The sequence below is a fragment of the Corvus moneduloides genome, chromosome 5 (assembly GCF_009650955.1).
Source record: "Corvus moneduloides isolate bCorMon1 chromosome 5, bCorMon1.pri, whole genome shotgun sequence".
NCBI classification, from domain to species: domain Eukaryota; kingdom Metazoa; phylum Chordata; class Aves; order Passeriformes; family Corvidae; genus Corvus; species Corvus moneduloides.
Genome location: NC_045480.1, coordinates 48225596 through 48252698, shown reverse-complemented (window position 1 = coordinate 48252698; position 27103 = coordinate 48225596). Strand labels below are relative to the sequence as shown.

Genomic DNA, 27103 nt, shown 5'->3' with positions numbered 1-27103 from the left:
GTATGGAAAGGAAGAAGGAGGTCCATACACACCTCTGAAAAACAGCTCTCTCTCAGCCCCAAATATATTAGTATCATTCCCCCAAGTTCAGCTACAATAGGAATGAAATTCAGTGCAAGTTGCAAGTACCACCTCTTGTTTGTCAAGAGATGATCCATGATGATTTGTTGCCAAGTTGCATTTAACCAGCGTTTTTAAGAGACTCACAACCAGTTTCCTTAGAGGTGGGTGTTTGGCTGAAAATTTAATCCTTTTTCAAAAAGCAGGGATAGTGAGGAATACTTGACCAGACCTTCTTCCGGTTTTCCGGAAGAAAAGCCTGGACTGGCCTGTGGTCTCTCTCCTCTAGCCCCTGAACCCACCCATAGTGTCAGTAACCTGTGACTTGGAGGGTGCTGCCTTTCACACTGCTTTCTAGCATTGGTCTTGTCAGCAGAGAGGAAAAGAGAGATGGAAAGGGACAGAGCACTCAAGGAAGGCAGAATCCTTAGAAACAACCACTAATGAACTCAGACAGACAAGTTAGAAGTGAAATACTATAAAAGGATACTGTCAGATGTTCTCAGAAATGGCCTGCAGTGGAGAACTGGCCAGTCACACAGTGCTGGCTCTCCCCAGCCCCAGCTTGTTAAACTGTTATGAAGCTAAAGTTGCATGAAATACTTTCCTAACTTCACTTTCCAAGGATGTAATAATTATCCACACCACAAGGGTGTTTCACAACTGCAGAATGGGAAGAGGAGAGATACACAAGACATTCTGTATTAAAATGTGATCCATGCTATGGAAAACAAATGAGAATCCTGGATCTGCCCTAACTGTGAAGCAACTTCAAGTGATAATAAGACACCAATGATGAATTTGGGAAATCTGGAGTACATGTGGAACTCATCTGAAGCATACAGCCAAAAAAGAAATGCACTGATTTTAAAAGGGATGCAACAGGATATTTTGTCCATAACAACTAGCTGAGGACAGTCTAGCCTGCAATTATACCTTTGTAGACATAAGTTTGGTAAATATTTTTATGTATGTTAATATTTGTTGTTTACAAATATAAGAGCTCATCAAGACAGCATTTTCCTCCCCAGTTTAGAGACACCAAAAGTCACAAGGCCCAGTACAGCAAGGGGCCTACCACTAATTCATGGTGTATTAGTCTTTTAGCTCAGAAGAAAACAAAATCAGTATTTGGTTTCAAAAGCATCACAATTATTTTGAATTGCTCATGGATTTCTAATATCAGCCTGTTCACAAAATAGCTAGAGCCAATCCTTACTGCAACCATGTTGTCAGTATGCCCATAGCAGGACCAAATAAGTTAATCTTTTGAAATCTTTTCCAGCATGACATTTTTGTAATTTGATTCCATGAAATAAGTGCTGTCTTTTTTTGAATCAAGCTCCAATGTGCCCAGACTGTCCCTCCTAGATTCTGTCTAATCTCTTGAAAGACCTCGGTGACAGCAATTCAGCTACTTCCCAACAAAGTTTGTTCCAAAATCTAAGCCTTCTGGATATATCTATAGAGTATCTCAGTTTTCCATCTACTACGTGGTTTATATTTATGTTATTTCTTTGTAGTTCTTAGCAATTCTCATTACTGACATTTATGGACAACATTTTGCAATAGCCTATCTCGTTCTCATATGCTGATTTCTGCTTATTCACTGAATATGGAACTTAGGTCTCCAAGCTGGATTTCTTTTCTCTGTTTCCAGTGCTAGGAGCTCACAAGTCAGGTGTAGAGATGTTGAGCACTGAAGGACTGACGGATCTGGATGTAAGTATCCCTAGCCAATGAGGTTCATCTACATAACAGAAGAGAATGCAGCTTGAAAGGAAAATAAGAATAATTCTATGAGAAGCCATGCTCAGAGAAGCTTTTAGTGGCTAAAATAGCACATCACTTGGCAGTTAGCTTTTAGAGAGCAAAAACTAGATGCACCCTCCTCATCATCAACAGTATAACTTAATGTCAGGCTGCTTGCTGCCATTCATTTTTCTAACAGGTTTTGATCTTACATAGCTCAGGAACATTTGCCCACTTGGCAGAGACTTCACTTCCACTGTACAGCAAAATCTTGAAGTAGGTGAATATTGCCATATAACATTGATAATGACAAAAGTCAAAGCATTTTTTATTCCTTATTTTTTTGCTCCACCTCAAAGCATCACTCCTTTTTTTCCATAGCCTAATACTGAAAAATAAAAAACAGTTAAGGTGTACTTTTATGTCAAACACTGGTAATTTATCAGTAAGGGGGGAGAGACAGAGATTTATCAAGGAGACAGTGACTCCAAAGTACTGTGACATTAAAAAGGAGCATTCTAAATTTTCAAGGACTTTTTGGATTAGTCCATGGAGAAATCAGGAAGTAGGACACACATGTTACACTGCAACCTTTCACAACACAACAGCCTAAAGGCAATGAGAAGATTTTCATACTGCTGAGGGTAAGTGGTTTGTGAATCCTACAGTAAAATATTCAGCGTCAGGAAAATTACCTCGATCTTTGCCCTCTGCATGATTCATATTCTTTCAAGTTAACACTGAAAACAAAACATATGAAAATGCAAGTATGATGAGTGTCTAGCTATAAACACAGGACTGTCTGGTCAAAAACAGATGTAATTTTTACTCCATTTACATTTGTCTTCCTGCATGCAATGTTACCACTGAGAATTAAATCCCCATCATGCTTCTGGATAGGTTTTCAGGCTAAATTCAGTTTATTGAGTATTCAAATGAATATGCAATGAACATGGGACTCACCCTAAAACTCTCATGAAAAACTATCTTTTAATCTTCACAGAATCACAGAATCAACTAGGTTGGAAAAGACCTTTGAGATTATCGAGGACAACCTATGACCTAACACCACCTTGTCTTAATTATTTAACTTTCAGGACTGAAAATTTAACCAGAAGAAAGATTTCTATTGATTTCACAAGCTAGGATGCTTTATTTTAACATAATATCTTTAAAGACTTCCTGTGCCTGTAGCACAACCATGTAGGCAAAAATTTCCCAGTCAAGAGATATTTGCTAAGCACAGATACTGTAAATACCTGGTTGCACATTTATAAAGAACAGCACAGAAGAGAAGCGTGTGTTGCTTCAACACCCTAAGAAAGTCACTTTTTTGGAAACATCAACACTTCCTTCCAAAAAAAGAACAGTCCAAACCAAATTATAACTCCAGTCCATATGCTGATAAAGTTCCAGAACAAGCTGGTTTGTGTTGATGAGAAAAGGCCAAGGAAAGGCAAACAATAAGTCTGGCCCTCTCCACACTAAGTCCCTTTTATACTAGTTTGGCATTGTAAAAAAAAGCCTTTTCTGATGTGCAATTTATATTTTCAACCCTACAAAGACTTTTACCTTGCCAAAAGAGTACAAAAAAGGCCTGGCAAATGAAAACCAGCCCAGCACTGGTATATGAAGTATTAGTGTCTCTTCTCTTCCCAATCAATTGGGTAAGTTTACAATAATGTGTATTTTCACAACAAGAAGCCCACATACACCCTTATCTTTACAGAATTGTTTATGTTTCAATTATTTTGCCATATATCAGGGTGGGACTCAACATGCCACATGCAAACCAACTTTTCACCTTCAGTTACTCCAAAGGTGTGTTACAATACAGGCCTAGGCTTGGTATTACCCCTGAATCTCTGTGATCCATACATTAGAACTGCAACCCTAGTCTTGAGTGTCATCACTCTAAAATACTTCACAGCATAAAGTCCCTGCAGCTACCAAAAGCAGTCTGCATGTACCGAAGTCCCCACCTACAACGTGTGAAGATGCTCAGTTTTGTTTAAATTTCGCAAGCATTTTCTCAGTCTTCCCAGGTCTGCAAGATCTGTAAACTCCTTAGTTCGGAAAATACAGAGTGCCTTGGGTCAGGTCATCTACCCAGCAAAATGCACTGTCCTCCTCAGTGGCAGGAGGGTCACTGCACATAGACCTGGACTGCTCCATCCACATCGGGGCTGCTCACAGCGCTGCCTTCTGCTCCACAGGCACAGCCACAGTGAGGTGGACAGGCTTTGCACATGTCTGGTAAGTCAACATTACGATGGGAAAAATTCACCCAATGCCAAGTGCTCCAGCATAACCACATAACACTTCATTTGTGTGCTAAAAACTCAACAGGGATTTAAATGAATTAGATCCTTGTGCACAAGAGAAAGTTAACCCTTGCTGAATAAACCTTCTTTATTAGTGTAGCAGAATTAGAAAGAACATACTACTTTAAAAATAGCTTAATTTGGATGCAGATTAAATGACTGACGTACCGTGTCTTCAAATATTCCTGTTTCATAATTGTTTCTTCTTTTTTGTTGTTGTTTTATGAGTGCAATGTTCCACCAGGGTCTTCTTTTCCCTACGTCCAACAAAACCAAAGATATCTTCTAAAAACAGACGAAATAAATCAGAACACTCAAAGTCAAGGCTCTCTCTCTGGTTTGACTTAAAACAGAAAAAACATATTACAAAGTACAACAAAAGTTTGCCAAGTCTCTTCAGTGACCCAGAAACATTATGATGCACTGAATTTTGCAAGTTACTAAATCTGCCCACATATACAGCACCAAAACAAAATGTTGGGACTCTGTCACCAACAGGATTTTCTGTTCAAAATTAGATGCAGCAGCATAGTGACTCCCAAGGAAATCCCTTGCTGGCTAACTGGATGAAACCAAAAGGCACAGAATTTTCTGAAGGTATCAGCAGATGCACCTTCAGTGGAATATTTCTATCAGCCGTGCTGCAGAGTCATCCATTGTAACCACTCCAAGGCCCTCAAAAAGCCTCAGTTGAGACTGGAGGGCTAAAGCCAAATCTTCATCCCAGTGTCTGTGTCTGCCTCCTCTTGCCTGCGCACTCCTGTTGGTGTGTGAAAATACGGCACTGTTCCCAGCTCCCTTAGGGAGCAGCACAGGACAAAGACAAAACTTTGCATTCAGAAGTATCGTTCCTTTTTGCATTAGCACCAGGACCTGACCCAAAACCTTCTCAAGCTGGCTGTTGTCTGTCCATTTGCTCCCCTGGGCTTTTGACCAGCACAGGTTGCCGTGTGGTATAAAGCTGGGCACGACTATTTTCACACACAAATGCAATGGCAAGAGGGCACCAGGGCTGTGCCTATCAAAGCCATGGGGTCCTAAATATAAGAAGTGACTGAATTAGTGTACAGAAGGACAAGGCTGGAAAATTAAATTATATGTGCTACAGAAAATCTGTCTTTGTTTTTCAAGCTGGTATTGCTTTCATACTCAAGTGTTTTGTGTTTCCCTCACCAGTAAGCACCACCACTTGGGAATGGCTGTGTCCTTGGGTGGACACATGATTCATGGTGTTGTTGCTGCAATTTCTATGTGTCTTCCTGGAAAATTTCTGTCTTAATGGTACTTTTTTTCTTAAAGAAATGTACTTTTAAGTCAAACCGGGTTTTCAAATATCTCACCAAGTCAAGTCCAAGTGGGTGAAAGGCAGTATTATTTTCTCACTACAAATTTTCCAATCACACCTATTTTTATGTTACCAAGGGAAACCTCCATGATTTACTAACTACAAGCCCCTTAACAAACATGAATTCAAGCAAGCACTTGTAGAGAACAAAAACAAATGCTTCACTCTGAAAGGTATGTTTTCCTTTTAAACACTTCTTTCGTTAGAATAGAAACATAAATTCAACTGATTTTCACTCTTTTTTTTTTTAACAAAATGTTACTCCCCCCACCTCCCATCCCAGATGTCTAGATGTTGACTCAGTGCAAAGAACTTGGGAGGCTAAGCAAACACAAGCCTAGTTTGACAATCCATTATAGCTTGGCTAATGCTCCTCTGTCACCAATAATCAAGGCTCTGCTAACACTTTCATTTTTTTCCTTTTTTTTTTTTTGCTGAGTATACTGCACTCTGCTCAGCTGAATCACCAGGATTTCTTCTCTGTCAAGAGAGCCCTTTATTTTAAAGCTTCTTAAGGGAAAAATATTTCTTTCTTCAGTGAAGCCGTTGAAGTGGTTTGCTTCTTGCAGGTGAACTAGCAGAGATGTTGGTCTGCAGAATAGTTTCAGGCATATCTTTCTGCTCCCCCCCTTTTCCAATGCAGCACTGTGCAGGGCAACAGTACCCAGCTGCAGCACTTAACCCTGTATTGCCCTGCCCCAGCACTATTTGATAGAAAATCCAAACCTGAGGCTTGACTTAACAGAAGTCCTGAGTCTGCCCCTTACAAAGTTCTTCAACCCTATTAGAAAACCTCCAAACAAAATAATCCCACTAATTTGGACTTCTTTATCAACTTCTTTGTGGGGACCAGAAATACCACTTTTAAAGGGGTATTGGGGCACAGTGCTAGCTTTTCGGCATAGTTTCTCCAAACACCCAAATTCAGGTTCTCCCAGGGGAAGTCTGGATGCACTGTGGCACGGTGAACCAACAGTCCATCCATGGGCACACAAGCCTGTGTGGATCCCAATCCCAGTGCAGAAAATATAACTGCACCTTGGCCTGTTGGTACAGGTGTCTGCAAAGAGGCTTTGGCATGGCCCCAGGCTCTGCTCCTGCCCTGCCCCCGGGGAGGAAGGAGCAGTGGCTGTATGAAGAGCACCAGCACCTGTCTCGGCAAAGAAGCCTGAGGCCTGGCACACAAAGCACAAGCAATGCAGGAGGGATGTGTGTCCGGCTTCTGCCAGGCAATACATCTCTCCTGGCCAATCTCCAAAGTGTGTCAGACTTGTGCATCTCTCAGTGAGCTGAACCACACGCTGGGCTGAGGTAAGCAAAGCTTGGCAAGTTTGCATTTCCCTGCAGAGCATCACTGCTGCAGGCAGGGGCACCTCTGGGCTGGAAAAAACATAACAAATGGGGATCTCCAAATTCTCCCAGTTGGGGTCTCTTGGATGAAGCAAAGCAGGACCAAAAAAATAAACTCATTTTACCCAGTCTCTGCAGGAATACAAACAGTTATGAGGATTTTGCCATCTGAAGTTTAATGTAGAAACAAGGCAAATATATTGAAAAGATCCTAAGGTAGTAAAACTTTATTTAAAAGAACAGTGACTTAGGAGCACTGAAAATTACTCCTGCCAAAGCCCACAGACCTGGGGTCCTAAATCACTTTGGTGCTCTCAAAGACTGGAAATTTCAGCATTTAAAAGTGATGTCTAAGGCTTTCAACCAGACAGCAAGCTTTAAAACTGTCATATTTACAAAAGCTTTGAAATCTCACTCCTGCCCCCCCCCCCCCCCCCCCCCCCGGAAAGAGAACCCCCCCACATGAAATCAGGTTAAGGCAGAAATGTCTCTAAAGCAAAACTTTAACTTCGCTTCAGTGAAGCCTTTTCTCATGCCTTTCCTCACCGCCACCAAAAGAAGGCACACCCCTGTAGGGGACCCTCTGCAACATGAGGCTGTTTTGAGCAGGGGGTGATAGCACTGGAGTGGAGTCCATGGGATAGATGGTCACCTCCTGGAGAGCAGTGCCACTGGCAGGAACGTGGCAGGCAGAAGGCTGGGGACCACACTCTATGGGACTGTTGGCAGGACAGGATGATGCACTGTGGCCCCACGTGCTGCAGCATGCTCCTACCTGCTGGGATGAGCGTGGGGCAGCCAGCTCATCTCCCATCACAAATTAACAGAGAAAAGACCTACCTGCCAAGGCAAGGCTAGCATGCCTGCCCCACTTCTAATGCTGCAGAGGCCAGCTTTCGATGGCGGGAGCATCCTAAAGCATATGCAGAGCCAAACAGTCAGTGAGCCAGAAGATGTGGAGAGAGCCAGCGGAGAGCACAGCGTCCAAATCAGCAAATCCCTTAAGCAGGTGTTTAAGAGCTTTACTAAATCAGGACCACGGGCCGTCTTCACAAATGGCCCTCACCGATCCTGGGATACGTGCTAGTATTCCATGAAGGGACAAGGAGGCAGCTCAAACCCCTGCAAAAGCATACCATGGCAAGCAAAGAGAGCATGGGGACATGGGTAGAGTCTGCAGCCCTCTGTAGCAGAGACGATCTGCATCCAGAGGGATGCTCCTTGGAGCAGTTCACTTCTCTGGGCAGTCACATGGAGTTATTACCATACAACATCTTCCCTCTCTTTTTTCTTTTGCCATTTTTTTTCTCTAATGTTGTTTATTTCAAGTTCTCATCTCCAGTTGAAAGCCTTATCCTACATATGTTCTGCAGATTATTGGACACACCTCCCCCTCTAAGTGTTTCGACAACAATCGCTAGTTTTCTGTGCAGCAAGAAGGATTACAGCCCTGTGGCATCTTTCTGCATTCTTTAAAATCTTCTCTCCTCTCTGGGGAAGAATCTGTTTCTGATGTTAATATGGTACTACGTGTTTTTAAAGTGTTCTGACCCTGCCTGCTGTCACCACAACATAGTGGTAAATTAAGAGTTTAATTTGCACATGCAGATTAAGAAACACAGGGGACAGGGCATGGAAGGACAAGAACAACTCTAATATCTCTGCCTTGCTCATGTGCATTTCTGGTGACTGTAAACTGCTTCATCCTAGTGTTGATGAAGAAGAAGTAAGAAACTTGAAGATTTAATACATTCAATATTATTTTTACTCAGATATTATGGAAGGTGAGAATTTAAGAAAAACTCCCTGGCAACAAAGTTAACACAAATTCTTCTCACTTGCCTTAAGCTTTTCTTCTTTCTTAGTACTGCAAGAAGGCAGTAACGTGCTGCATTTGAAGTACGCCCTTAACCCCTCAACTGAGCTGAAGAGAGTTGGATAAACAATTATTCCAGCACCAGAATTACTCATCCCAGCAAGACGGATGGAAAACAGAGATGCAGGCTCTCCAGTGAAGGCACAAACACTCCAAAGGCACCCATCCAGAAGGAGACAATCTCATCCCTGCTGAAGGCATGATGGTCTTCAGCCCAACCAGCCATGGGGGAGCCGTTCAGGATGCAGGACATCCAGCCAGGTCCCACTCACCCTTGCCATATGGATAGCTGGCCTTACTGACCCTTGCAAAGTCACTGAGTCACTGTGGGGACGCTGCACCTCTCAGGCACCCCGTTTCTCAGACCCTTAGAGGGAAGAGACGAGGTCAGATAATGTTATAAGGAAAAAGGTTGGAGCAGAGACCACTCAGATTTTGGCAAGACTGTTTAAATTGATTGAAGTGATAAAAATGGAATGCCCATATTTTGACTGTAACATATAGAAATTGTGCTAGGCATCAGGAACTTTTCAAAGAGTGCTAATTTATAGATGCTTTTCTAAGGAGGACAAGTATACTACTTTTCCTTTAAAGTGCAGCTGCAACAGCAAACCACACATACTGTAGATTTTATAACTTTGCTAATTTTCCCTAAGCCTTGGGAGATATTGGTGGTAAGTATAAACGTATTTTGTTTCAACCTAAGAAGAAAAAGAAAACTGAAAACAAAAGTACTTGTTTTCAGAGTACAGTTAACAGACAAACTGAAGAGATATCGACTCTGTTCCCCACAGACCAGCCAGTGATGCCAGGGAGACTGGTATGTACCACTTACTCTCAATTCAACTAAAGAAATTGGGGGGTTATTTTTATTGCTGTTGACGTTAGCGAGAAAACTGGGCACCCTAAGCATGCAGGAACAGAACGACAACCTAAAGGAAATGCTGTATGAATCAGTAACCCAACTGGCTGTGTGCAGAAAAATTGGAGCTGTGAGAAGAGAGACCCTGGGAGCATTGCACTGCATGAGGTACGTGCATGACGAGGAATCAGCTACCGAAGTAAGGAGGAGCGTTTAAGCGCTGAGACTGAAAGCCGCATCCTCTGTTAACATCACCATCCAAAGCGCTGACCAGCCATTCAATTTTATGCCAGCTCTTAAAGCTTTGATTGTTGCTTTTGTCTCATAGCAGAAGGAAACCTTGTTTTTCGTGGCATCATCAGTATAGCTCAGTAATGGGGTACCAGCCTACACTGAGTTCACCTTTCCATTTCAACAGTTATAGGGGAAAGCTTTTGATCTGAGTCAGAAAGAAGAGAGCTTAGACTGCAGGTTCGCCTGGCTTCCTATGCTGAAGGGGTGGAATTAACTTTCTCTATGACTAAAACATTTTCTGGGGACATAAAACTAAGATCTTCTGTCCAAACTCTAACCACAGTCCAAATGTGTAAATAAAACATTTCAGTCATGCCTTAATATGAGGGGGGCAGGCTGCACAGAAAGCTTATTTGCCTAAAACAGCCCAAAAATGGAACTGAAGAACTTTCTCTCTTCCCCATTCTATCGACTTTTGTCCTTGCTTTTAGATCTATGGGAAAAATTCACTGTCAAACCCTCAGAGACGTCCACAATGCTTCTCACGTTCCAAAATCACTGGGACAGCTCACATAATAAAATATTTGCTGGAAAGGGACCAAGGCATATTAAGTAGAGAGAGGCAGCCTTAACTCTCACTTTCCACAATTTCATGAGCCTGAGTCAGAACTGTAATTTTTTTTGAACTATATATGTACGTAACTTACGACATTTCTTCACCCTACCAACACCTTTTTATTTACTCCCATATGTTATCTCATATTATCTCATTAGTTAGGTTATTTTAGCTGCAGTTAGCATGAAGGTGATACTGCAAATCTGCTACCTAGTCATAAAACTGTGTATCCTTTTATTGTCATTGGGGTTTTCCAAAATATGCACTAATTCTACCATCTCAAGATATATTACACCAGCTGAAGAGTACATTATTAAGCATTTCATTACTGTAATAAAAATGAAAATGTATGAACAGAAAAATCACAGATTTTTTTGTATTCCGTTCTCATTATTCTAATTCTCATTTGCTTCTGATTCTATATATATCCTGATTAACGAATGCCACATGAGAGGCTTAAAACTAAATGGTCTGGAAATGGGAATAGAAGTTAAATAAGTTTATAATGGCACCCAGAGATCAGCCAAAATAAGTTTAAAACTGTTTCCCACCAAGCTATTAAAGTACAAGGCTAGCTACACTCACCAGCACAAAAGCAGTGATATCATCAGTTCACTAATATATCTTCCATTTTAAGACCACCATCAGTAAAGCAGAAGACTGAGCCTGTTGGGTTCATTCCATAAATAGTTATTAGCCACAGCACCGAGCAGAGTGATGAGAGAGTGTAAATGTCCAGCAATGAGTTTGTGTTGCAACGAAGGAGCAGCAACAGAAATTAAACCTGCTTTGTCCTTAAACTGAGAGATCATCCTCTGGCTCACAGGGAAAACCCAACCAAGTCTCTGTAGAGTTCTTGAGATTCTCCTGCTTTCCCTTTTGCCTTACTGGTCTGAGGCCAAGACTTTTCAGGTGACTTTGGCATAAAAATTCAGCATACTACATTTATATACTCATTTACTAAACTCACAGAAAAACAGTTTATCCCTTAAACCTTTACATATGAAAACTTTATATTTCAGAGTTAGTCAGCACTGCTCACGACTCGTGGTGGCTACTTCCTTTCTTAGACATCAAACATGAAAGGCTTCCTGAATTATATATTTCCTCCTCCTGAAACTAATTGCTGCTGTAGTACATGTGAAATAAGTTTCCTAACCTACAGCATTCATGTTATGTTCAAAAAAGACAAGTTGATGAAATGTCATTGGGTGAGATGGCAAGTAATGAATTTTCTCATTTTTTCCAGAGAGAACAAGAATCTCTGGGTGTCTCTGCCGAATTTTCAATCATGATTAACTTATTTAATTAAACAGGTGAAATAACACGCAAAAGTGAACCACATCAGTTCTTTTGATTCATTATAGGATGTACAAAAAAATCACATTTTGCCACAGATCTGTGAAAAATGACAGTGAGACTAAGTTGTAGTGACTGAACTCACCAAAGATCAAAGTAAAAACAAGAAGCAAGTATTTTGCAGTGTTAAAGTGTGGGTTTTTTCAAAATAATATGCAAAGACAGGTCAAATGTTACTGGTCTTAAAAAAAACCCCTGTGTATCCAATCTCGAAACTCACTTCTGCTGAGCAGCAGATAGGACAGGATCTTCAAGCTCACATCGGTCAACTTGAAGAGCTTATTTCAGCTCTAATGGACCTTTCCAAGTATGTACTCTGCACTGGAACATGTATCAGCAAAATCATCCACAGCTCCACACAGCACTCCCACTTCCAAACAAGGAAATGAAAAGGACAAACAGCAGGGCTTATCTTCTCCTTTAACCAGAGATACATACCTTACAATTAGCATGCCTATGGTTCACAGAGGGGAAAAAGTAACAAAACACAACTAACACAATTCTTCTCCTAAGAGTGCTGCTCCAGCAGCACTGTGATCTCCAGGCCCCAGGAGGTCCACTGCCAGAAGCAGATCAAAATCTCATTCCTGTCACCGAGGCACAGTTTTGTGAAACCATGCATGCCAAAGCCTAAGAAATACTGTGCAAAAGTCAAACTGCATCTTTTCTGAGGAAGAGTTACTGGCACACTGAGTATTAACACATGGCAGTAACACAGAAACCTGTGCATGCTCCCTCTACACGGAAACAAAACCAGTACAGATGTTTGCTGTCAGTCCAAACCTGCACCCTTTTATGTACATCATCTTCAGCCATGCACAGAAAGTTCAACAACTATCCTTGAGTGAGGGAAAACCTACGGTTCACATGTATCCCTTCAACCAGCGAGAAACAGTGCTCTGCAGGGGTGAATGCACTAAGGACTCAGATGAATCAAAATCTGTATTTGACTTTCCTACGGAGATCGTGGGATCTTGACTACCCAATTCCTCCCTAATTTCTCAAAACAGAGGCTATGCATGCCAACTATACATAGAAATGTTTAAAGAGCTTAGTGTTCCAGCTATTTGTGTGTGGAAAGCAAATCTTAAATACTATTAATTCCATAACTCTGACCACACAAATCCATTAACACTGACTTTCATTAACACAGCATGGAATTATATTCAGTGTGAGGGTGTCATAGTCTCAAAAGAACCCTAAATTACTGTAACTTGTAAGTCAAGCCAAAAGAGAAGAATGTGTTGGTGATGCCTTCTAAATGATAATTCTTCAACACTTCTTATTAGGACTAATATTTGGCATCACTTGTCAGTTGTTTCAGAGTGCTACATTCCTCAAAATGAAACCTAGACCATAAAAGTCTAGTAAGGTGGAAGTTGTTGGTGTGAAGTAAATTGTATTGGCTGTCAGATAATAATCTACTGTATCTTGCAATTTTTCAATTATGTATTTAACTCTCTACTCTCTCTTCTCTTATTCAATGAATAACCAAAAATTAAGATATTGCATAGTATTTTAATGTCAGCTACCACATTAATTATGATTGCTCTTCTTCACAGACACAGACAATGCATATCTGAATGTTTCTTCAAGAGAAGATCAGCTGAAGAAATAACTCCTTTAGGAAGAAAGTGGATGATGCTCTATTTCATCTGCTTCTGAAACTCCAGCCACCTTCTTGCATAGCATGAGAAAATACATCTGAGAAAGCTTGCTGCAATATAAGAAATGAACGCTGGGAGTCTTGGAATTGTTTAAAAGTGAAATAAAAATGTAGATATCAATTCCTCAAAGCCACAGGCTTCTGCTTAGGGCTGGTCAAAATGCCACTAAAATTAATATGAATTTAGTGATTTGCTTTAATATCTGCCTTTCATAACCATTGTTCATGTAATATGAGCACAACCACATTAATTCAGTGGGATATACCCCATTTCTCTTACCAGTTCCAGGAAAGGATCAGAGATATTACATGATAAATATGATGCACTTAGCTGTGGTTTTATTGTCCCTCTATTTCTGCTGCCCTGTGGAATGCGCAGAGAAGTTGGTTCCTGTGATGAGGAAAATAATCCAAAGTGAGCAGGGAATAGAAGGTAAACAACTAGTATTAAATTCAGTGTATGTTCACAGGGCTATGGTTTCTATCTGGTTCAGCAGACACCGTCATCAGTCTGCTTTTTCAGCAATCCAAACAGAGGACATCACCACTGATGTAACTGGGTATATGTCATATAATTGCTCTGGCACAGCATAGTCTATAGATTTAGTACATGACTCTGTACACGTTACTGGGTTATTAAAAAGAAAGACATTAATCACTGTGACAGACACAAAACAGCACTATTCTCACTCTCTAAACTGAGACATCAAATAGATCCATTGATAATTAGGATGATGACAGCAAGAAATTAAATTTTAAAGACTCTGTTTATTCCTCACTTCTAAAAATTGTTCCTTGCTATCCTACCCTATTCCTTCTCACAAATCTGGTAGTAAAATATTAGGCAGCTTCTTCTGTGATTCCGCTGAACAGTTTCTTGTTAACAGACACATAATAATGACGACAAACGAGAGAGAAGAAAGTGGTTATTAAGCCATTAGAAGCTGAATGCACACTCTTTGAGCACATCCAGCATTTATCTAGCTTTAACTTGCTTCTCTAAGCCAAGAAGAGAAAATGATACAGAGCAGAAAATGTAAATAATCAATGATGTAATAGTGACCTGTGTGATACCTTGGAAGGGCTTAAGCACACCTTCAGATTTTCTGAACAAAAAACCCCATTGTCCTCTCCTGACACATGAATGCCTGCTTACTTTCTTCACAGCTCTGCAGCACGCATTAACCCTCTCTGTTATGTAACACTGCATACACACCCATGTCTCTGTCTGAAAGCATGCAGCAATATTTACCTGCATGTGACTGTGCAGCCAGCAGGAGGATGGGACTGAATACTAAGTTCTGTTTTCTTAAATAAATTTTAAGAAATACCCAGCTGTACTACCACTGGATTCTTCCTAGTGTTTGTAGAGTGAAAAATGTAAAAAAGGCAAAAGGCAAGCACGCTGTGCTTCCAGAGTGATTTTTCATAGGAACTTGACAAACTCTTGTGCAAAGGCACCTAGCAGTGGATTAAATTACTCTGGATGATTTCTCTTTGGCTTGCCAAAAGAGGAATGAATATGAGGAACCTGACACATACGTACCTAGAAGGAGCAGACACAAAGAGCAGGATGGAAGAGCTTTCTGGGAGATCTGCAAATCTGAAAAGAGCAGACATGAGCAAAGCTGGCGTCAAAAACAGATGGTACCAAGAAACAACAAGTGAATCCAGAGAAACAGTTGAGGTGAACCTCTTTCCAAAGATAACCCTTTGCTTGTCTCATTGAGTAGATTAATGAGCTGAGAGGTGGCAAGTATTATTTAAAAAAAAATATATCTTTATGGGGGAAATCTGGAATGCTAATTTTTTTGCTGTTTTCTGCACTTTGAGGTTTGTATGTTTGTTGAGTCATGCTTTGAAACAATCTTTTATCAAAAGTAGTTATGGTTGGGAGATTTTAGACAAAATATTTTGATAAAGTGCTTTGAATATATTCCAATAACCATTTCAAAACAAGTTATCACTGACATTTTCAGGAGGTGAAGTGTTGGAAAAGCCCAGCTTTTCCCACAAGTCTTGTTTTGCTCTGGAAGAAACCCATGCTAGAATGAAAACATATTTCTTATCAAACTTCAAAAAGCTCATCTGATAATTTGGGGAGTTCGCTATTATTGGAGATGGTGATTCATTCAGTAAAAAGAACAAACACTAAAACAGAAAAGGTATCCCACAGGGAAAATACTGCGTGAGTGGCAGAGATAATTTGCAGCAGTGACTTTCTTACCTTGGTTAAATGTTCACAGAAGGAAGTCTGAGCAGAAAAGTGACCTCTTCAGTCTTTTTGACCGAAGACAGCACCTGTTTAGAAATAAATGACTTGTTATCATACATAATGTATTTTTTCTGAAGATATCTTTTCTTCATTTTTCTGGAGGTATCTTTTCATCATTTTTCTCATGTTGAAATTGGCCTTTTCAACCAGCCTACATTTTGCAACTTGGTTTTGCTTTCTTTCCGTGACTGTGTAAAAAAAAGAGTTACAACGTAGTTGAAACTATAATTTCATTGATGTTGTTTTTGTAAGTCAATGTGTATTAACTGCAGGCTGACAAAAAAGACATAACAGAACAAAAAGAATTTCTGCCTTCAGCTAACTTGATGTATAATTACAACAGTATAGTGAGAAAGAAATACTACAATGGAAGTGTTCAAATAGTCAAAACAACAATGCACAAATTCCTGCATGAAGACACCAAAACCCTTGACAGGTAATCTTGCAGTCAAGCTACAAGTACAGGGCAGAAAAGTGAAAATATCCTCCACCAAGACATTAATAACAAGGTACATTCAGTTTTAAAAGACCCACAAGAAGAAAAATATGAGAAAAGTCTTAATGCTTCTCCTAGCAATGAAACAGCTACTAAAATGGAAAAATGAAAACTTAAAAAACAAATGGAGTGTAACTTTGATTAAGGATTTGTTTTTCAAAGGCATTCATCTATGTTATATGACTGGTAGACTTCAGTCCCTGTAGTGCAGCATGTTCAAATTCAAGATCAGATTTTAGGGAATACACAAAGTTTTGATTGGAAACTCCTTCAAACAATAACCAAAATAAAGACATTGACATAAGGAATTTGGTTGTGGTTTCACAGGCAGCCCAGACAGTCTAGAAGCTTGGTGACCAAGCCAGGGCTGCTGCTCTTCTCCCTACCTAATTTTCCTGCTGCTGCCCCAGCCTCAGCGTTGCTGCCATCCCAGGCTTCCCCACAGCTCCTTCCCTCCATTACCTCCTCCTTCCACTGCCATGACCCACCAGAAAGCAGGAACCAACAAAAGAATTCTAATTTCCTTTTTATTTTTTTACTTTTTTTTACTTTTGGGCCACTTCAGTGAGCTAAATCAGATAACAGAGTGACCCAGCAAGTGCCAGAGGCAGCACAAGGAGAGCACTGGGAGCACATGGCATGAAGGAGCTGCTGTGGAAGGTGCTCCTGCTCCCTAGGTTGACACTGAGCTCCACCCACTGGAGTTAACAGCAAGGGTCCCACTGACTCCAACAGGTTCAATTGGTCCCACATTTGGTGGGACTCATATGTGAAGCCCACATTCACTCCACATGTGCCAGTGCACACTTATGTAGGTAACTGTACGCAGCAGCCAGGCTCCTCTTTGACGGTACACTGGATGCCTTCATCAGGGATCAGTGGAGCTTGTACCAAATTTGTCATAAGGAACAACCTATGGAAAGTCACAAGCCTCTTATCCTCTTCTTGCCTACAATGTTATTTACCTAGAAGACTGATCCTAAGAGTCTTTTGGCTCATTCCCCGGCTGCCCACACAGCCAGGCAAGGACTTTGAGATGCAGTAGGAGTTTGGTCTCTTTACTTTAGGCCAGAGCAGCCTCTCTGAAACAGAGACCATCCTTCATTTCATGGAGAATTTCAAGCTGCAAGAAGTTAATTACAGACAAGGTAAGAATGAGCAGTTGTGGCAGCAGTCAAACCCTGAGCTGCACTCAGGATTTATAAACAGGTCCTGCACTCAATTAATGCTCTCGCCTTTACCATGCAGAAGTTTGCTCAAGTGAAGAAAGAGGCTGGGTAATACAATGCTGCACACTGCAGCACTTTATTACTTTTTTTCACACTGAACTGAGGACCTCATTAGTTATGTTAATTTAGAACTAATAACACATTTGTCATAACGGCTGTTTCTTTCCAGAATGTTTTACATAAAATTCACAAGTTTGATGTTGCAGTATGCCAAAAAAAAGTGAGAAATGCTTTCCCTGCTCTTGACAAACCTTTTTCTAATTAGGTTGGCCATTTTTCTGCCTAGATGCTGAACTGGAAAGATTTTTTTTTTGTTAGAATAAAAGATACCAGAAGTACCCATTCTTCTGGGTTTGAAAGTGCTTATTAGCACATTTGTTCTAATCACTGATAAGATGTCCCATAGTTATTCGTAAAGCTGAGGATACTAAACAATATACAAATGTGCCAGTTGGTTTAAATAATCAAGAGGCTGGTGAACGGGAAACTACCGAAACAGTGATGTATATTGATTGCATTAGTAATTACATAGTATAAACCTCAAAGTCAAGGCCTCTTTCCCTTATTTTGCTTTGTGCAGTATTTATACCATCAAGACAGCAACCATCAAACCCAGCTTCCATTCCTGCTTGCTCTTTCAAAGATTTATCGAGGATTTTCTGCTTCTAAGAAAATGCCACCTGTGGCAGCCCTTTCGCCCAAGGCTTCATAGCTCCCTGCACTCAGAGAGGGCAAAGGTATGATGACAAACACATAGCACTTGCCTAGCCCAAAGCTTCTATGCAACCTCATGTGCTAATCACAGTAGTCAACTCTAATAAGAGATTTGTCCAAAGACTTCCAGTAAAGTGCGGGTGTTATTACAGGAAGAGGACCCACTGCTGTTGATCACTCAACACTTGACGAATATTAACATAAACTGTGCATACACACCCCCACAAGCCCCTCTTTGCATATGACTATGAAAAGTCTAGAGAGGATGAAGTGCCTCAGGTACAGAAAGAGCCTGGCTGAGCCAAGAAGAGGATCCACACGCTAGCTGCCATTTGATCGCTCAGCGTCCCAAGCCCCTTTTCTAACATCCCACTGGCCAGTGTTATCTGAGTAAATCTAGGGTGAAAGCAGCAGGCATGGCTCCCACACCTGACACAAATTTACAGCTGAATAGGTAAAAAGAACACAACAAAATAAAAAATTTTGCTTGCAAACTTTCAAAAACTGAGTTAAAGGCTCTTTGAGAAAGAGAAAGGAGGCACAAACACCCACCATGATGACTGTGGCCAGGGAAAACAAAGAAGCATGGAGACAAATCTCTGTGTTCTGCCTAGGTGTCCTAACATAGCTGGCTTAACATAAAGTGTGAAAGCCTTTCTTCATGCATGGGCTGCAGCCCAGAACTGTCTCCCCACGTGTATGCATATTTTTCCAGCTGAATGCCCTAGACACTCAGTATTGAGTCACACACACTTAACTCCATCCACCTGCAATGGGATTTACTTTATGTGGCATGACACAACTTCAGAAGAAGGGTGCTACAAGTCATGCTCCCCATGCCGTGCCCCAGCACACCCTTTCCCCTGTGGCTGCAGCTTAGTTCAGTTTTGAGGCACATTGGTTTCCTTTCTGAAAGCAAAATCCTCCTGTGAACATACAGTATGATGGACATGCTTAAAAACACCTCCTAGACTGACAGTCCCAGGGAAAAACAACATGTCTGGATATCATATGGGACGAGGCATAAGAGATGCTAAACTGTTCCCTCAGCAGTGCATGGCAGAAGAGCTTCATGGCCGGAGCTGCAGTCCAGCTCCAAGAGCCACAGAGGTGCAGAAACCTGAGCAGGCATCTCAAGTCCCCAACTCTGGCCTCAAGCAAAGACATTAGGTTCTGGACCTTTAAAAGCAGTGTTTTGGAACATAAATATACAGATAGGGGGTTTTTATCAAGATATAAATTTTTCTTAGAGTGGTTACTTTGTTCTTTTATTATCTGTACATGAACTATGCAGGGCATTTGTTTAGGATCTGTAAAAATCTGTTTCCCATAAGCAGCTTGGCATTCTGTCTTTACTAACTACAACATTCATTGAGAATGAAAACATTGTACTATCAAACTTTGAGAGAAAACATTGTACTATCAAAAAGAATCATTATTACTTTAACTTTATCACACTGGGTGATTACAACTGAGATAATTAGAGGCTAATTCAAGAGGAACTGAAGGGGAAGTGTAAGCAGAGCTAGAAGTTAATCAGAAAGTGCCTGTATTTGAATCAGGAGTGCACAGAGTTTGATTTCTAGCAGATTTTTGCAACTTGAACAGGCATAAGAAGGAAAAACGACATAGAAGAATAAGGGGGAGAGAGGAGTGGTGAATGCAGCCTGGAGAAGAGCATGTTTGACCTGCTGGGCAGAAGAGACCTTCTGCAGGCATGAGCCTCCTGGCTCAGACAGCGTGCTGCCCTCTCCCTCCAAAAAACCCAGCGTGAGTTCAGCCCCAGGACAAGCAGACCCTGAGCAACTCCACACAGAGTGTGTTGAAACAGGCTTTGCCCACCAGTGCTTCAAGGTGGGAGCAAGTGGCAGAGGTCTTTAGGAGGAGCTGGAGGAGAGACCCTGCCCTTGGCTGTGGGGATGAGTTGGAGTGAAGCAGTAAGGCAGGCAGATCATAATCTTGCTAGTGGGAAAGTTTTTTAAAAATAATAACTTAAAAAATTATTTTTAAAAATTAAGAAAAAAGTACAAGGAGAAGAAAAAAGAAAAATACAGCTCTGACCTTGATATTAGGGGAAGATAATAACTCTAGGGCACAGATGGGGTCATCCAAATGAGAGCAATACCTGTTGGAGGGCAGGTTAGATACCCAAGCTCTTTCCAGAACACATCACAGGAGGGCGTGGGAGCAACCTTTTTCAAGCTCCCTCACCATGTATGTCCAGAGAGCATGCTGCCTTGTCTAGATTCTGAAGCAAACCCTCACCACCACCTCTCCAGGGAGAAAGAGGGACACATCAGCCCATGCCACATGAGTCAAGCTGTGCTGCCTCCAGCATCCTTGGCAGCTCAAGCCTCTCCTCATAGATGTAGCTCTTGGCATAACCCACCACAAATATCCTGCTACGGCAGCTCCTGTGCCACCACTCGTAATTGTTACTGTGCCAGCATGAGATACAGCAGGGACTAATTCCTGGAATTCTTGCTTGCTATTGAACAGACCCCTCAGAAACTCTTATTGCTGACCTTTGCAGAGGAGTCCCCCTACTTCTGCAGGGACTCTCTGAACCTGTGCAGGAGAGGAGGGCTCTGAAGGCACAGATGGCACAGCAGAAAGCATCACAAGTTGAGCTGGGTTTCACAGCGAGCAGGGGATGCAGGACCATTTTCTCTGCCTCACTGTGTATTAGCAAATGCTTGGTAGTATATTTTTTTCCACCACGGCCCTCTCAGAAAATCTTAATGGATTGTTTGCTTTGCCAGAATACCATAAAACAGGTCAGCGTGTGAAATAAGCCATCACCAATAAAAACACTCTTATGAGAGGATAATGGAAATTTATGGTAGGGCTTTGGCTTGTATGGCAGTGCAGCTAAGAGAAGAATTAAAATGGAAAAAACAGTGCTTGGTACTCCGAACGAGTGATTAAGGCACTTCTTGACCCCGGTCACTTCCCCAGATAGTATTTCAGAAGGGGTTGAGTCTAGCAGCATTGGTGCCTCAGTTAAGGGAGGGTGACCCTTGCCTGCTGTCCATCATCCCAGACTCCGCCCCAGGAACAGCATTCCCATCTTGTATTGGCATCTTGTATACCATCAGGTATTCTCCCAGTTACTGACCAAAGCTAATTGAAAGACAGAACATCCTTGTTTCCATTGCAAGGAGATTCAGAAATAGACTTAAACAGGGGGGGAATCAGGGACTCATTGCTTATAGACCCAAGCCCCAGTAGTCTCCTTTCTCCAGAACAAGAGCCTTCCCATGCATATCTGCTGTGACAGACCTGTGACATGGGATTTTGCCAACTGCTTGACATTGCCTAAAACACAAAAAGAGCAAGGGCATGGACTGACACACAAGCACTAGACACACTAATGTCTGGCAACTAACCCAGCTCCATTTTCCTGCTTCCTGTTTAATAGGCCCTTTAGGGAAGTTTACTGCTGATCTATGCTAGAAAATTACTCATATAATTGAAACATCAGTGTAATACTGTTTCCCCAGTATAACTTTTTCTTTGCAAATTTCTGGATGCAATTATCCCTTGTGACTAACAAAAACAATGGCTTAATCACAAATATACGGTTAGAAATGTCATTTTATGATTAAATATAAAATGCTTGTTGTCTCAGCATTTCACGTCAAATGGACTATCCTTCCTGGGAGCATCCAAAGGAACTTGAGGAGTAGAAACAGGGTAGGAATGACAGGAGCTAATTATCCTTTCCTCGGGAATTTTGATGAATAAGCATTTCAAATCTGACCTTCATGACAGTCCTCAGATGCTTCTGAGAGTTTCAGAATCATCTGAAGGTACCTTCAAACCCACCAGAAATTCAGAACATGAGCCTCTGCCTGATACAGGTCTAGTGGCACCTCAGCCCCACTGCCATCCTTGTTCCCCATCCCCTCTCCACATGAGCAGGAGCTGGGCTACAGAATAACCAAGGCAGCTGCTTGGCATTTGTCCTCTGGGGAATGGCAGTTCACAGAAAAACTATTCTGTAAAGGTTTGATTGGACTATTTTCATTTTGCAATTTTTTTATGAAACCCACTTGATTTTATAGATCTCTCTGTACGTATACCAAAATTTTTACATACACAGAAATGTAAAGGCAATGAGGAAAAGGAGAGTGAATACTGAGTTTTGAATCCCTATAAAATCCCCAAATTGCTCATTTTTAAACCCTTGTATCATACTAAAATGAATAAAAATGCTTTACAGTCACACTAGCTGAGAAATAAGAGTTACTTGCAAAACATGAGACTCAATACTTTTCAAAACTCTGCACAAGTTCACCAAAAAACAACCATAACGTGCTAAGAATTTCTTTTCAACTAGTGCTCAAACAATCTCAGGAAGTGGCCTAAAAATTGAAAGGTCTGGTACTCAGCTGTTAGCACCAAGCATCAGAGTCCTGAGCTCATAAAATGAACAAATCCTGCTGTTCCCGTCTACATGAAAGAGCATTCAATACGAGTAACATAATATTGTGCATATTCACTGAAATGGAAGAGAATTCCCACATTACATCATCAAAATGTTTATTTTTATTAATTTAGAGATTTTAACTATAATTCACAAATATTAAGATACCAAAAAAAAATTTAAAAACTGCTACACCTCTAAATAAAAATAGCTGTTTTGAATCCTCTGTGAGATCACCAGGACCTACACATCTGAAGTGATGTTCTTTCCTTGCAACAAGCCAAGGCAGAACTAGACTACATGGGAACCACCAGAAAACTTGGATCCCAGTTCTCATGTCCACTCAAAAGTGGCTCCTGTGTTTGCAAGAGGGCAAAGCTGTCTCCTAGCTCTGAACACCACAGAGGAAGCCCAGACACACCCTGAAACTTTACAGCAGATGCCTTCCTTTAAAGTACCATGCAGCATATTCACTTTGGGTTTTGAATTATTTACTACCAATACAGCTTAGTTGTACTAAAGTTGAAATCAACATACTACAAGTATTGAAGTAATTTTGGTCTTTCATTAGTCTTCAGACAACATCACTGTAAGCATTGGCACCAGCTTCAGTATAAGCAGAATGCATATTTCTATATGTACTCTAAATTAAATATGTATGAAAGCCTGAGAACCACAATGACAATTACTGCACCTTGGAACGAGACTTGGAATATTTCGTCTGGCAGAGTTCAAAAGACTTTTCAGCTGGGAGCAGCTGTAGCTTGGTTAGCACAAGAATGGATTGATTGCAATTCATAACTTGGAATATGGATTAATGCAATATTCATGGAAAACTGCGTGTGCAGAGCTCCATATGGCTGGTGAAGCTCTGAAAGCATTTTGCTTCAGGGAAAAATCATGTCACCAGAATGCATTTGCCTTTACTGTGTCCAAGTTAGGAAGGAAGGAAGCTATTTTCCTTGCTTAGCTGGAATGCAGATTGTAGAGTCTAAAACTCCCTTCACCCCTACCCAAGGAAGCTGGAAGAGACCTCTGTTCCTAAACCAGGAGGCTGGGTTTGACTGCCCCCTTATTTGCGCCCTGCAGACCACAAGATGCATTAGCTCTATCTAGAACATCCTAACAAATCCTCTACGGTGACTCTCAAGATCAGACTCTGCCAATAAAGACAACAATCAGGACCTATTCACAGTCCAGGTGGACTCTTGACAGTAAAAAGGCCACCACAGACCAAGCACACCTGTCTGCTTTGTACAGTATAAATAAACACTTTGGCTACTGAATAAGACACTGCAGCACTCACCGTTTTCTATCAAAGACTGAGGAGAGCATTACAACCTTCCTTATGCTGTGTACCAGGGAAAAGCCAGCCAAACTCCCACAATTACTTGTTTGGCATCTGCTTTCTTGTTCTGGTGCTATTGAAGATCATAAAGTCAAGACTGAACAATGTATCTGGCAGGTCTCAGCTGGGGAGTCAAAACAGGGGGACAAAAAAAGATGTGGTGTCAAATTGTTCTCCTAGCTGGGTCCCCATCCTTCACATGGCTTTGTTTCAAAGCACTTCAGGAAAATATTTTTTAAAAAGTAGGAATTGTCTTAGATCACAGAATGGTTGCTGTTGGAAGAGACCTCTGGAGGTCACCTTGTCCAACCCCACTGCTCAAATAGGGCCACCTGGAGCTGATTGCCCATGGCCATGTCCAGTATGTTTTGAATACCTCTAAGGATAGAGACTTCACAGCCTCTCTGGGCAAATTCTGCCAGTGCTCATTCATTCTCACAATAGAAGAGTTCCTTTTTATGTTCACACAGCACCTCCTGTGTTTCAATTTGTGACCATTGCCTCTAGTCCTGTCACTCAGCACCACTGGAAAAAGCCTGTCTCTGTGTTCTACGGACTTTCCCTTCAGTATTGATCTCTTCTCCAGGCTGAAGAATGGTAGCTCTTTCAGCCATTTCTCACAGGAGGAGAGTTCCAGTTCTTTCATCATCTTCATGATCCTTTGCTGGACTCTCTTTGGTGTGTCCATGTCTCTTTTGGACAAGGGAGCCCAGAGCTGGACACAGCACTCATGGTGAGCCCTAAGCAGTGTTGAGTAGAGAAGGATCACCCCTTTGACCTGCTGGCAATACCTCTCCCAATAAGCCTGGAGTACATTTCGTTGTCTTTGCCACAAGCACACATTGACAGCTCCCCAGGCCTTTCTCTGCCAAGCTGCTTTCCACCAGGGCAGCCCACAGCATGTACCAGTTCCCAGGGGGTTTCTTCCCCAGGGCAGGTAGTTGCACTTCCCCTGGCTGAACTTCGTGAGGTTCCTGGGTAAAAGATTCTGTGCAAAGATGCTGCTGTTGGAAGGAGTAACCCTCTCTTACTTTGCAGATTTGGGTCACTCTGGTTGGCTTCATGCATAGGAATTGTTCTTCTTCCAGTAGGCTGAAATACTGCAGCTGCACTAATACACAAGGCACGCATTTTACATTTGAAGTAAATAATATTCTACTGAAAAGGAATATACTTCTGCAGGATGACCTTGCAAAAAAAGTCAGAGGAGAATTCCTAAAACTTATATGTTTACATACAGGTAAAACAGGCCAGGATGCTGAAGCATGATGCAGGTTATCCCCCTTGTCTTGGGGTGACTTTATGATGTATATCCGATATCGCTGCCCTATGCCTAGGAATTAATTTTGTGCCTTTCTATGCCTTTAAACTGAGCCGGGGGGGGGGGGGGGGAAGGAAAAACTGAGCAAAACTTCTTCAAAGCAGTTTGCAGCTTGTTCAAGGTCATACAGAGACAGAGATGGCTCTCTGCATTCAGCTGCGGCAGGAGAGCGAGAGCAGAGGGAAGCACCAGGCTTGCTTTCTTTCCAGCCAGCTTTCCAACAGTTTTTCAGCTCCTTTTCCTCCGGAGAGTTGAACCTTTGTTTTCCTGGGACTTTGTTTTTTCTTTTCCCTTTTCTCTCTGCTGGACTGTTTCAACATCAGAATACATCGGGAGGAATTTCCACCGAGGCCTTGGCCCTGGAGGTGGGCCCACCACCCCATCCCAGCTCCAGGGAGGGGGAGAGAGATCTACGGAAGGACTCTGAAATTTCCCCAGGTTTTCTCTCTACAGTGAGAGGTTTTATTATTTAGCATCATTATCCCTTTTCCTGTGTGTTTGTTCAATAAATAGTTTTTATCTCTTTCACTTTCCTTCGAGGAAAAAGGTTTTTTTCCCGAACCTGGTGGGGGAGGGGTGGTTATAGCCTGCCTTCTCTCAGAGGATGTATTTCTAAATTTGGCCAAACCAGCACACCCCTCATCCTGTAGAGATCACAATTAGAAATGTCTTTGGGAGGTAATGCTTGAGCAGACAGACCACCTCCTGCTGCTCAGCAGGGGATGCTGCTCTGCAGCACCTGCAGCTCACTCCATGCTGGCACATGCACAAACCAGGAATCTCAGCCCTTCCAAGAGACATCCACCTGCAAAGCAAAATAAGAGGAAAGTCAGGGAGACACCCAATGCACTTTCCAGGCATGTATTTGTGGGGAGATAGTTTAGAAAACTACAGCCTATTTGAAAATGTGGCCTAGGTCCCATATATTCATTTCTGTGAGAAGCATTGTGCTGAACACACTTTCAAAGACTTATTATAGACATTATACTTCCCAGTGGGCAATCCCTTTTAATGACTTGACTTCCCTTTGCACTACTGAGACTTGTTTTTTCCCTAGACTGGTTTCACAGGACACATGGTACACTTTTACATCTTTCCCTGGTGTAATTTAATCTCTTCCTACTTTTCTGTACTATCTGATGAAGTGGTAGCACACTAGGAGAACCCACTGGTTCAGCAGGGGCTGTGATCTAACTTATAAATTTCCAGCAAAACCACAGTGTAGCTCAGGGAAACAGGGGTGTGCTTAAAGCAACTTGTGCAACTTGCTAGAAATCACACTAGCGATTACAAGGAGGAAGGTGAAATTACTGCATGCTGTTATCTGACTTCTGAGAATTTGGAGGAGCATTGCCCATAGTGAAACAAAATGAGTGAAAAAATCCCACAGTTTGTGCCTTCAGAGGGTCAGCAACCCAGTTCTAGGTGTTCAGTGCTGAAGGCTGATGCTTTCTTGAAGTTCTTTTCCAGAGTCTAAAAGTGGTATGGGGGAAAATAAATCTCAAATTCCAGGACTCCTGTTTCATGTCAGGGTTTACAAGCTGCACATTTGCAGCCTCCTCAGAATAGCAAACCTTCAGCCTTTCACATGATGCTCCTGAAAACACACTTCTTAACGAGTTGTTTTTCAGCAACATCCCTAGCTGGTAGGGGCTGTGCAACATTACTTTATTATGTTCTTCAAGCTGATTGTTTTCTCTGCCCCATGGCCTCTAAGGCATACTGCAATGATCTAGGATCTGGCAGATCGGATTTGGGGAGACAAAATGATCAGAACTGCCACTAAATTATGTTTCAGTTTGTGTGCGTTTTCATCCAATGCATGGCATTGTTTCAAAGCATTTTTA

At 41.7% G+C, this 27103-nt stretch overlaps 1 long non-coding RNA gene across 9 annotated transcripts in view; it reads right to left on the bottom strand.

Moving 5' to 3' along the window:
• The window catches only part of LOC116444022, a 176778-nt gene extending 161030 nt beyond the window's left edge, over positions 1-15748 (bottom strand). For 6 of the 9 annotated variants that reach the window (XR_004240156.1, XR_004240154.1, XR_004240161.1 and 3 more), the window contains exons 1-3: positions 15672-15748; positions 13725-13835; positions 4305-4421 (exon numbers count right to left, since the gene is read on the bottom strand). This is a non-coding gene — a long non-coding RNA (uncharacterized LOC116444022). Of the gene's footprint in view, positions 1-4304; positions 4422-7671; positions 13685-13724; positions 13836-15671 lie in introns of those variants that run through there. The other 3 variants (XR_004240155.1, XR_004240158.1, XR_004240157.1) reach the window with 3 other exon arrangements.
• Positions 15749-27103: the final 11355 nt, after the last annotated feature.